A 9,372-nucleotide genomic window follows, 5' to 3' on the forward strand; every position below is an offset into this window, starting at 1 on the left:
GGAGCAAAACAGCCTCTTCCAATGAGCGTTGGGAAAGTGAGCTGAGCTCTGCCACTCCCCATGCCCGCTTCTTGTGAAGCTTATCGATTTTCAATTCTGCCACCCACTTTCTCTTATTTACTTAAAATTTCCATGTTGCGATCATTGTTTAACCTTAATTGCTATTTTTATTCCCCATCCCACCTTCTCTCCAGCCGTCAGCTATCAGCTGTGTACAGCATTAAAACAGAAATTCCTTCCTGATCCCACCACAGTCCAAAGGACAGTTTTGTTTTGTTTTTATGACATTACAATACAGTTTTAAATTGTGGTGGCTTTTTGAAAAAGATAAAGTCATCGAGATAGCTTGAATTTTGCTCCTACCATCTAACCAAGACTTTAATATCTTCTTGGTCATACATTGACTTTGTTTTGCTCTGACGAAAATGACTTGTGCCAGAAAGTCACAGTGGATTGAAGCATTCTGCCACAGTAATCCCTATGGATTAGAACACATGAAGCACAGCCATGGGAAATAGAATGCTTCTTTTAAACCATTGAGCCAACAAATGAGGTCATTCGGTGCTGAGAGACTGCACATCCACCAAGGGGCTGGCTCCCCAGGACCATTAAGCAGGTTGGCTGACATATCCCTTGGGTGGCGATGGGTACTACAGTGCATTTTCCCATCAACCCTCTTTTGCTTTTCTATCCCTCTAAATTACAGTTGTTAACAAACTTATAAAGCAGTAAAATAGATGGCTGGCTCTATATATGTTTAAAAGCAAGCCAGTCTTCCCTATAGATTATTTCCTTGCAAACTTTCTGAATGCAGAAGGGCAGAGTGTGAGCCATTCTAGTGGAGATTTCCGGTGTGGTTTCTAAAGGACAGCTTGGAAATGTTCATTTTGCATTCATCTAAATGCTCAGAGTAGATGGAAAATTGAACGAAAAGAAAAATAGGAAAACAAAACAAGTTGGAGTCATGCCTGGTGTGTTTACCTTAGGAAATCTCTTAACACTCATTTTAATCAATTGAGAAGCGATGGTTCATCAGATCATAGCATTTTAGAGCTGAAAGGAGCCTCAGAGGTCATTTCATCCGAAGCACTCATTTTATGGATGAGGAGACAGGATCCAGTGAGGGGAACAGGTTTTCTTAGTGTTCTGTGCCTAATTAGTAGCTGAGCAGAGAACCCAGGTCTCTAAATGCTCAGCTGGAAGACACTTCATTTTTATACTTATTTAAAGATTTTTATCTATTTCCAAATTCAAAAGTCTGGTCAAAGCAAAGCAGTAAGTATAGGTAGAACACATTTTCCATTGAATGGAAGCTTTCAAATGTGTTTCAGAGTACTGTCATACTGGGTATTAGGCTGCTGGTAAACGCTCACTAAATATTTCTCAACTGATATAACTGCTCAGCAAAAGCTTATTTATTTGGAGTGCTTTGGAATCAAACCCAGAGTCCAAAATATCACCAAACACTGTACTATTGAGTCACACCCTAGCACAAAGCTAATTTAGTTTTGAAGAAGGAAGTACTCCATGCAAATAAGTCTAACACCATGCATGTAAGGAAAAAATTCTCGTGTTTACTATAGAAGAAAATCTCAAAGGAAATTAAAATCCCAAAGGACATTCCTGATGACATTTCCCAAAATAAAATAAAACTATAACTTTGAGTACTTGTAGATTTAATTTGTTGATCAAACTGGGCCATATTTGAGTGAAATCAGTCAGTATATATATTATTGTTGAAAGAAAGTATAAACTGAAGTTGTTCAAGGAAACAGGAATATCCTGGGTAACTATGCAAATGAAAAGAAAATGGTTCTATTAATAAAGTCATTACTATGCTAGGCAAGACCTTGGTGACTTCCATGTTTTAGTGTCTCTTCTACTGGCTAGGCAGATGTCACTGGTCTTTATAACAATATAAAATGTTCAATGACTACATTAAGTCAGGATATAGAATCTCATAACTGTCACTTCATACAATAAAAGGCTTAGAAATCTTTTGTTTTCCCAGGTAGAAATCAATGAATGTTTTCTGTGTAGCTCACCTCCTATCCCATGACAATTTCTTGAGCAAATCCTCTTTTTTGTACTTCTATTAATGACAAATTTCAAGGATTATTAGGTAGTGACTATGTCTCTGGACATAGCTTTGAGGTGAGAACAAGGACAGCTTCCAGAGCATGTCCAAAATCTGGGTCAATTAGCAGTTTCTCAACTTCATTATATTAGCTTGTAATTGCTTCCCATACCTACACAGATGGATCAGCTAGTGATGGTGAGTTCTCCCACCTACCTTCATCTGCTTCCTCCTCTTCATTCTTTCTGAGGAAAAGAACAAGACACATCTCTGGAAAACACAGGCTGAGAAGGACTGACTTGGAAACTGTAGGTTTCTAGATTGGCTGGAAGACCAACTTCAAACCTGCTCTTTGCTTGTTTTTTGCACTGCCTCCAAGGGAGCTGGGGGCATGCCACCACAGCTCTTTAGGGTTTTAGACAGCACTTAAATAATAATCATGGGCTGTGATCCGAGGCACTTTTCTCCCCTCCTCCTCATTTCCCTCTTTCCCTTGAGACAGCAGCTCATGTAGCCCAGGCTAGCTTTGAACTTGTGATATAGCCAAGGATGAACTTGAAATTCAGATAGATCTCCCTGCCTCCAGTGTTCCTCCCTTCCTTCTTTCCTTTTGTGTGTGTGTGGGAGAGTGAGCCTAGGCTATTGCATGGCCAGACTTCAGCCCCAATATCTTCATTTTTCTTACTCTGTCTTCACAGCAACATTATGAATGTGTAAACCACTTTTCACTCCAGTTTGTAGGCTGAGGATGCTGAGACTCGGAGGTGGCACCAGTATCCAGCAGAGCTGTGACTTGCAGCCATCTTGTCTGGCTGCAGTACTGAATTTGCAAAGGGACATTTCTCTCCCGCCTACCTTTTCCCAAATAACTACTCAGAGGCTTATATCAATTGCAAATGCTCAGTCGATAGCTCAGGCCTTTTACTAACTAGCTCTTACATTTAAATTAACCCATTTCTATTAGTCTATGTTTTACCCCATGGCTTGTGGTTTTACCTGTCCTCTGTTTACCATGTCTTGTTCCTGGCAGCTGGCTGTCATCTCCCTGACTCTGCCCTACTTCTTCCTTTCCTTAGTTTGGTTTTTCCATCTAACCTTATCCTGCCTAGAATTGGTCAGTCAGGTTCTTTATTAAATCATTCAGGGCATAATCTACACAATGTACAGGAATATTCCACACCAGGATTCTTGCTTGTTAATTCATCACTCTGCAAGGCTCTATTTGAAAAACAAACAAACAAACAAACAAAAAACAGCAAACAACAAACAAAAAACAATTCCAGAGCTTATTTCAGTTTTGAAGGGCATGTCTCCAACTCTTCACTGATCAGTGTGTTGTACGTGACTATGAATTTGGTTGATTTGTGAACTTATGTGTTGAAGTTAGAACCCCAATATCTCACAATATGACTTTAGTTGTGAAAAGGGTTTTATGTGATATGTGAATCAAGTTAAAATTGGGTCATTTGTATGCCTCTTAATCTAAGAAAACTGGTTTATTCATAAAAAGGAGAAATTTGGGCACACTGAGAAGGGGACAGTGGGAAGCAGCACATGAAGAAGGTGGCAATTGGGAGGTAGAGGGAGTTAAGAAAGAAGCCTGGACAGGTTCTTCCCACCACCCCCAGAGGGGATCTGGTCCTGCAGACATCTTGACTTGATCTAGATTGATATGCAATAGGTCTCTGATTTTAAGCCAGTGGGATATGCTACACTATGGCTATCTTGGGAAACTACACCTAAGTTTTCTCATCTTTCACTGACTCTGACTTGCTTCTAGGTGGCTGGCTACAACTCTGACTCCCCTCTTGGATTGTTGGTGGAGCAGGAAGCAGGGTGAGACTGGGTCCAGGCTGGCTATCACACGCATGTGATGAGGGCAGCTGCATCCATCTATCCCTAGGTTTTAGGACTGAGGAGACTTCTGCAGCCACAGCACAGCCAATGGATGGGAGGAGAGGTGGTGGTCTGTGTGCTGTTCTCGATAGTCCCTCTCAGAAGTTGTTCCAAGACTCCCTCTCCTTTCTCTCCTACCCCAAGTGGCTTCTAACACTCCCCCCAGTGACACTAATCGATGGGAGAATGACGGGGCACAACTGAATAATGCACATACTGATGATTTCTTAATAACTTAAAAGCCCTCATGATGGGGCTAGGAGAGGGAAGTCAACCCTGGCCAGCCTCCTCCAGAGGGGACCGAAGGAAAGCTTTCATTCCTCACTGGGGAGAATCCCTGGTGCTGCCAGGTGGAGATGTGGTCATCAGCTTCAGGGAAGTGACCGGGTTTTATGCAGCTCACCACTACTGCTAAGCACAGCCTGAAACACAATGCTGCTATTAGTTAGAAATAATAAAATGCTCAATAAACCCAAAATTATGAGAGCCAGGAAGCTCTCAGACACTCATGTTTACAGCACACCTGGCAAGTATTTTTACAGATAAATGTTATCCCCCCCCCCCCCCCCCAATCCCTACCCCTAAACAGCAAAGCAGCCCGGACCTGGCACAGTTGTCCTCTGAGCTGTGAGCCAGAACCTCCAGCACTTACAAGCTCCTTAGAACCCTTGGCTGTCATAAGAAAGCCTGTAAAAAAATAAAGCAGTAGTTTGGTATATGGTGGATGTCAAAAATCTGTTTTTCTGAAGAGAAGAAAGCTGAAGGCACGTGACTATTTCCTCCAATTACTATTGGCGAAATTATTAAGGCCACTCCACGTAGTTAAAAGGAGATTTATTTAATGGCATAACTTACAAGTTAAGGGATAGGTAGGTCGCTGGGTCTGGGGAAGGTGTATCGCAGTCCAGCGGTGTTCTCTGGAGCTCTGCTTGGTCCACCTCCACCGTCCAGGGAGACAGACTATGATGGCGGTCTTAGATAAATTCCATCTTCTCCTTGATTTCTCCTGGGGAGCTGAGGACAAGCCTCTAAAGAGCCACTCTTGTCACTTTCAAAGTGACTAAAAGAATGATGACCTGGGCGGACAGCACTGCACCTGCTGATGAGGCTGAGTGCAGCTGTTCAGGGCCTCTACTCCTTAGTTTCTGCGGTAAGGATCCCTGTTCTTGGGGATTTTTCTGACTGTGGGATCTCACACATCCACTCTTGAGTTCAACGGGAACTTGGTCCAGCTGCTATCTTCAGTTTGGTCTTTGGTCTCTAAGTTGACATGCTAACAGGTCTCTTGTTTTTAAGAGAGTGGTCAATGGTGCTATGCTATGGACGTCTTGAAAGACCACACCTATGCTCTCTCACCTTTCACTGGCTCTGACTTGCTTCTGGGTGGCTGGCTACAACTTTGACTCTGCTCCTGGATTGTTGGTGGGGCAGGGAACAAGGTAAGGACTGGGCCCAATTCCACCTTCTGTCCTCATCTTGCAGCCTGCTTCCAATTTCCTCACAAAGTTTCCTGGCACTGTCACTGAGTCAGGGAGCATACTAGAGGTTCCCAAATCTCTTTCCTCTTGTTCTCCAGAAGCCTGGTGATTCTTTTGTTAGTTTGTATTGTTTCCTTCGTCAAATTCACACATGTGTGTTACATATTTTGGTCATTCTCATTCCCAATTACCCTCTCTTGTCCCCTCTATTCTCCAGAGTTCCCATCATGTTTTCATGTCCTTTTCTTTGCTTTGGTATCCATTGAGTTTGCTCGCATTAACATGGGTAAGGGGCTGTTTTCTGGAGATGGGGATAGCTTAACAGTGGGCACACTACTGAAGAAAGTGACTCCTTCCCAGAGCAGTCATTAACTGCCAATAGTTCTTGAGGGTGGGGTCTCACGAGCTCCTCTTCCATTCATGACAGAACATCTTGTGCAGGTCCTGTGTACCAGGCGGTTCTTTGGCAATGGCAACACACTTTTTGTGAACTCTGTTTCAGTTTGGTCCTAGCAAACAGGTTGAGATGGAGACTGAGAAGCATGCATGATCGGATTCTCTGAGGAGTCAAGGAAGTAAAATATAGTCAAAGGAGTGGTGGTGATTGGGATGTACCGCAGCTAAAGCGGTCCCGTGGAGGACCCTTAAGAGTTGTCCCTCAAATGAGGCAAAGGGCCAAACTCTAACCCAGTATGAAACTGCCCTAGAGCTAGGCTGTCTTGGTGAAGAGGGTGAGGCTGCCACCTTTGGCTGATGGCAGTGCATTCTTGGGAGAGGGCTTCCTGTGAAAGTCCTTTGCTATTGATACACCTTGTCTCTGGGAAGATGAGTGTTTGGTTTTGAGGAAAGCAGTACTTTCCAGAGAACCAAAAGTTGTAAATAAAGTTAAGAGGAATTGCTTGGTTAATTTGTACATGGACTGAAATAACACAATGAAATAAATGCGTTAGGTATCAGTGCTGATTTAAATGTTATCAGTAAGTAATAATAGTATTTATTTATTTATTTAGTTAATTAGTTTTTTTTTCAAGACAGAATTTCTCTGTGTAATAGTCCTGGCTGTCCTAGAACTAGCTTTGTAGACCAAGCTGGCCTTGAACTCACAGAGATTCGCCTGCCTCTGCCTCTGGAGTGCTGGGATTAAAGGCGTGCGCCACCACTGCCTGACATCTGTATTTATTTTATTAACTACTTTTTCAGGCCTTATTTATACCTAAGCTTAAATAAGATAATGTTTCCTTTGTAGTAAATTCTTGAGGAGACTGTCTTCAGTCTGTGGGGCTCACGTGCAGCACTTTGCCAGCCCCGCACCTTGCTCTGTGGAAATGAGGTTTTGGTATCGCAAAGATGAGTCTGGGTGGGAGCCACAGTGCGGACCGCACTAACACAGCTGCCATTGGCTGAGCACATCTTCGAGTTCAGATGTTTACTATTCTGTTTGGTCTTTATAAGACATGTAAGAAGGATAGCATCTTCCCATTTTCTAAACAAGGAAAGCAAGGTTTCAACTTCTAGCAGATTCTGGAAATTTTTATCTCTATTATGCTGCATTTTATCCTAGTAAAGGATTTTTTTTTTGGCCTCTCTTTCCAAATAGCTAATGACTCTCTGATTTCTGTTTTACTCTGTTAGGAAAAATATCCATTACTAACTATGAAATATGAATATAGTTCCAGAAATAAAACCATGAAAACAATGTAGAGCATTCACAGGTCAAGGACTGTCTGCTCAGCTTCTCAGATGCCCAAATCTCTTGACATTGTGCTGTACAACCTCCACCACATGCGGGCATTCTCCTCACAAACAGCTCCTTCTACTTATTAGTAGGAATGTCCACTGAAATGTGAAAATTCAGATCTGAAGGTCTCACAATAATAGAAAGAACAGAGATATGTCATTCCCACATCCTAGAAGCTTAGACACACAGAAATGACTTACAAATGATCCTACCCTCACTCCTTCCTCTCTCTCTCTCTCTCTCTCTCTCTCTCTCTCTCTCTCTCTCTCTCTCTCTCTGTGTGTGTGTGTGTGTGTGTGTGTGTGTGTGTGTGTGTGTGTGTGGTTTGAGTACTTTTACTCATTTCTGTCTGTTTGTTTTGCCATCCTGTGGATGCAACCCAGGGTCTTGTCCATGTTAGGCAGGTGCTTTATGACCCCAAATTCCTAAAAGTTAATACTTTGGGTTAAAAAAATATTCATGCCCATCATCTTAGAAAGTGAAAGGTCTAAGGAAATGGCCTGGTGGGTAAGAGCTCCTGTTCTTCATGCAGGAGGAGCTGGACTCTGGTCCCTCGTACCACATCTGCACATGCTTGTGACCTCAGTGTTGTGGAAAGGTGGCAGGCAGATTCTCCGAGCTTGATGGCTAGTTAGTCTAGCCAAACAGTGAGCTTCTGGTTCAGTGAGAGATCCTATGTCAGGGGAAGGGGGTGGGAGTGAGGGAGGAGAGCACCCAGCTTTCTCCTATGGCTGTACCTGTATGCTTACATGCATATATGCTTATAGAACCACATACATGATTGTGTAATATGCACATACACACACAAAGAAGAAATTTGAAGTTAAATACAAATACAGTCAATTATTTCTATACATATTTCCACATAAAATATGAATTTATATGAAATATATTTTATATATCATATTTGTTATCTTTCTATATAAAATTTTTATAATTATAACAAAATGAATCTGATTGAGCTGCTGTATCTCAACTTAAATTGTACCATGTAGGCTCTAGTGAGGAAGCCAGAATGGGGTTCCTAGATGAGACGCTTTTAATATTAGAATAGTAGAATTACAATCTCCCTTTTTGAAATAAAAAAAGAATAGATTTTCATCTGCTTGAGATAATTTAATATAACCTACCTGGAGGCAGAGGAGAGTGCAGCAAAAGCTTCTTCTAGACATTTCTTGCTCTATAATTATATTTTCCGAGGCTGAGAATAAAGACTCCTGCTGCTCCACATATTATTATACATTTTGAAGAGGATTCAAAGTTTAATATTTGTCATTCAGTTACTTTTCTAATTTTATGTCTAATTAGCCAAGAAACTGAACTTTCAAAAACATTCTTGAGCTTCTAAATTCCCATATGTATTTCCATTCAACAAACATTTATTACATCAGTCTAGGTGTGAGAGTCAAAGAGAGGAAGTTGTGTGTGTGCACAAGAATGTGTGTGTGTGTGTGTGGGGGGGGGGTAGAAATCTAATGAAGAGAGAGGTGTGTTCACAGTCATCCAGGCAGAACAAGTTGCTAAGTAGACAGTGTGCACTGAGTGCTTAAGGGATACCCAAATGCAGACCCTGTGGAGTCTGTGGGACAAAGATCAGGAAAAGCCGCCCAAGGAATTGCTGTCCGAATTGGGCAGAGACAAATGCCTTTTTCTCCTAGATAGAAAAAGGCAAGCGCTATTCTGGGGGGACACGGATGTTGCCTTTGCCGGCCTAGGTCGCCACACTAAGAATCGAGTTGCTCCAGAATGTTGTTAAGACCCACAGTGGATTTTGTGGCTGTAAGAAGGGAATTTGACCAGATGAAAGCACATTGGTTTGGATTCATTATTGTTATTGAAGATGAGCGAGCCTATTTTAGATTTATTATAAGAGACTCGTGCCTTTCCCATTGCTCCTGTTCCAAAGCGAGCAGAATTAAGTGGCTGCACCTGGTGAGGTGGAACTGGCTTCCTTCCAGGCCTGGGCTGGGAAGCTGCGTTTGTCTGGCCTCGGACAAGGAAGGGGTGCCCCTTTGTCTTTGCTTCCTGATTGTTTCCCCTCGTTTAATTAGCAGTTTTTGTTATTGTACTTGTGCTAAGAGGCTTTAGGAGCAAGGGCCGTGGCTTTCATGATAAATGCCTCTTCAAACATTCCCAACCTGAAAATAAAATAACATAAAACCTAGCAAATGAATGTGGTAGCA

The sequence above is a fragment of the Peromyscus californicus genome, unplaced genomic scaffold (assembly GCF_007827085.1).
Source record: "Peromyscus californicus insignis strain IS unplaced genomic scaffold, ASM782708v3 Scaffold_5__1_contigs__length_169319896, whole genome shotgun sequence".
Lineage (NCBI taxonomy): Eukaryota > Metazoa > Chordata > Mammalia > Rodentia > Cricetidae > Peromyscus > Peromyscus californicus.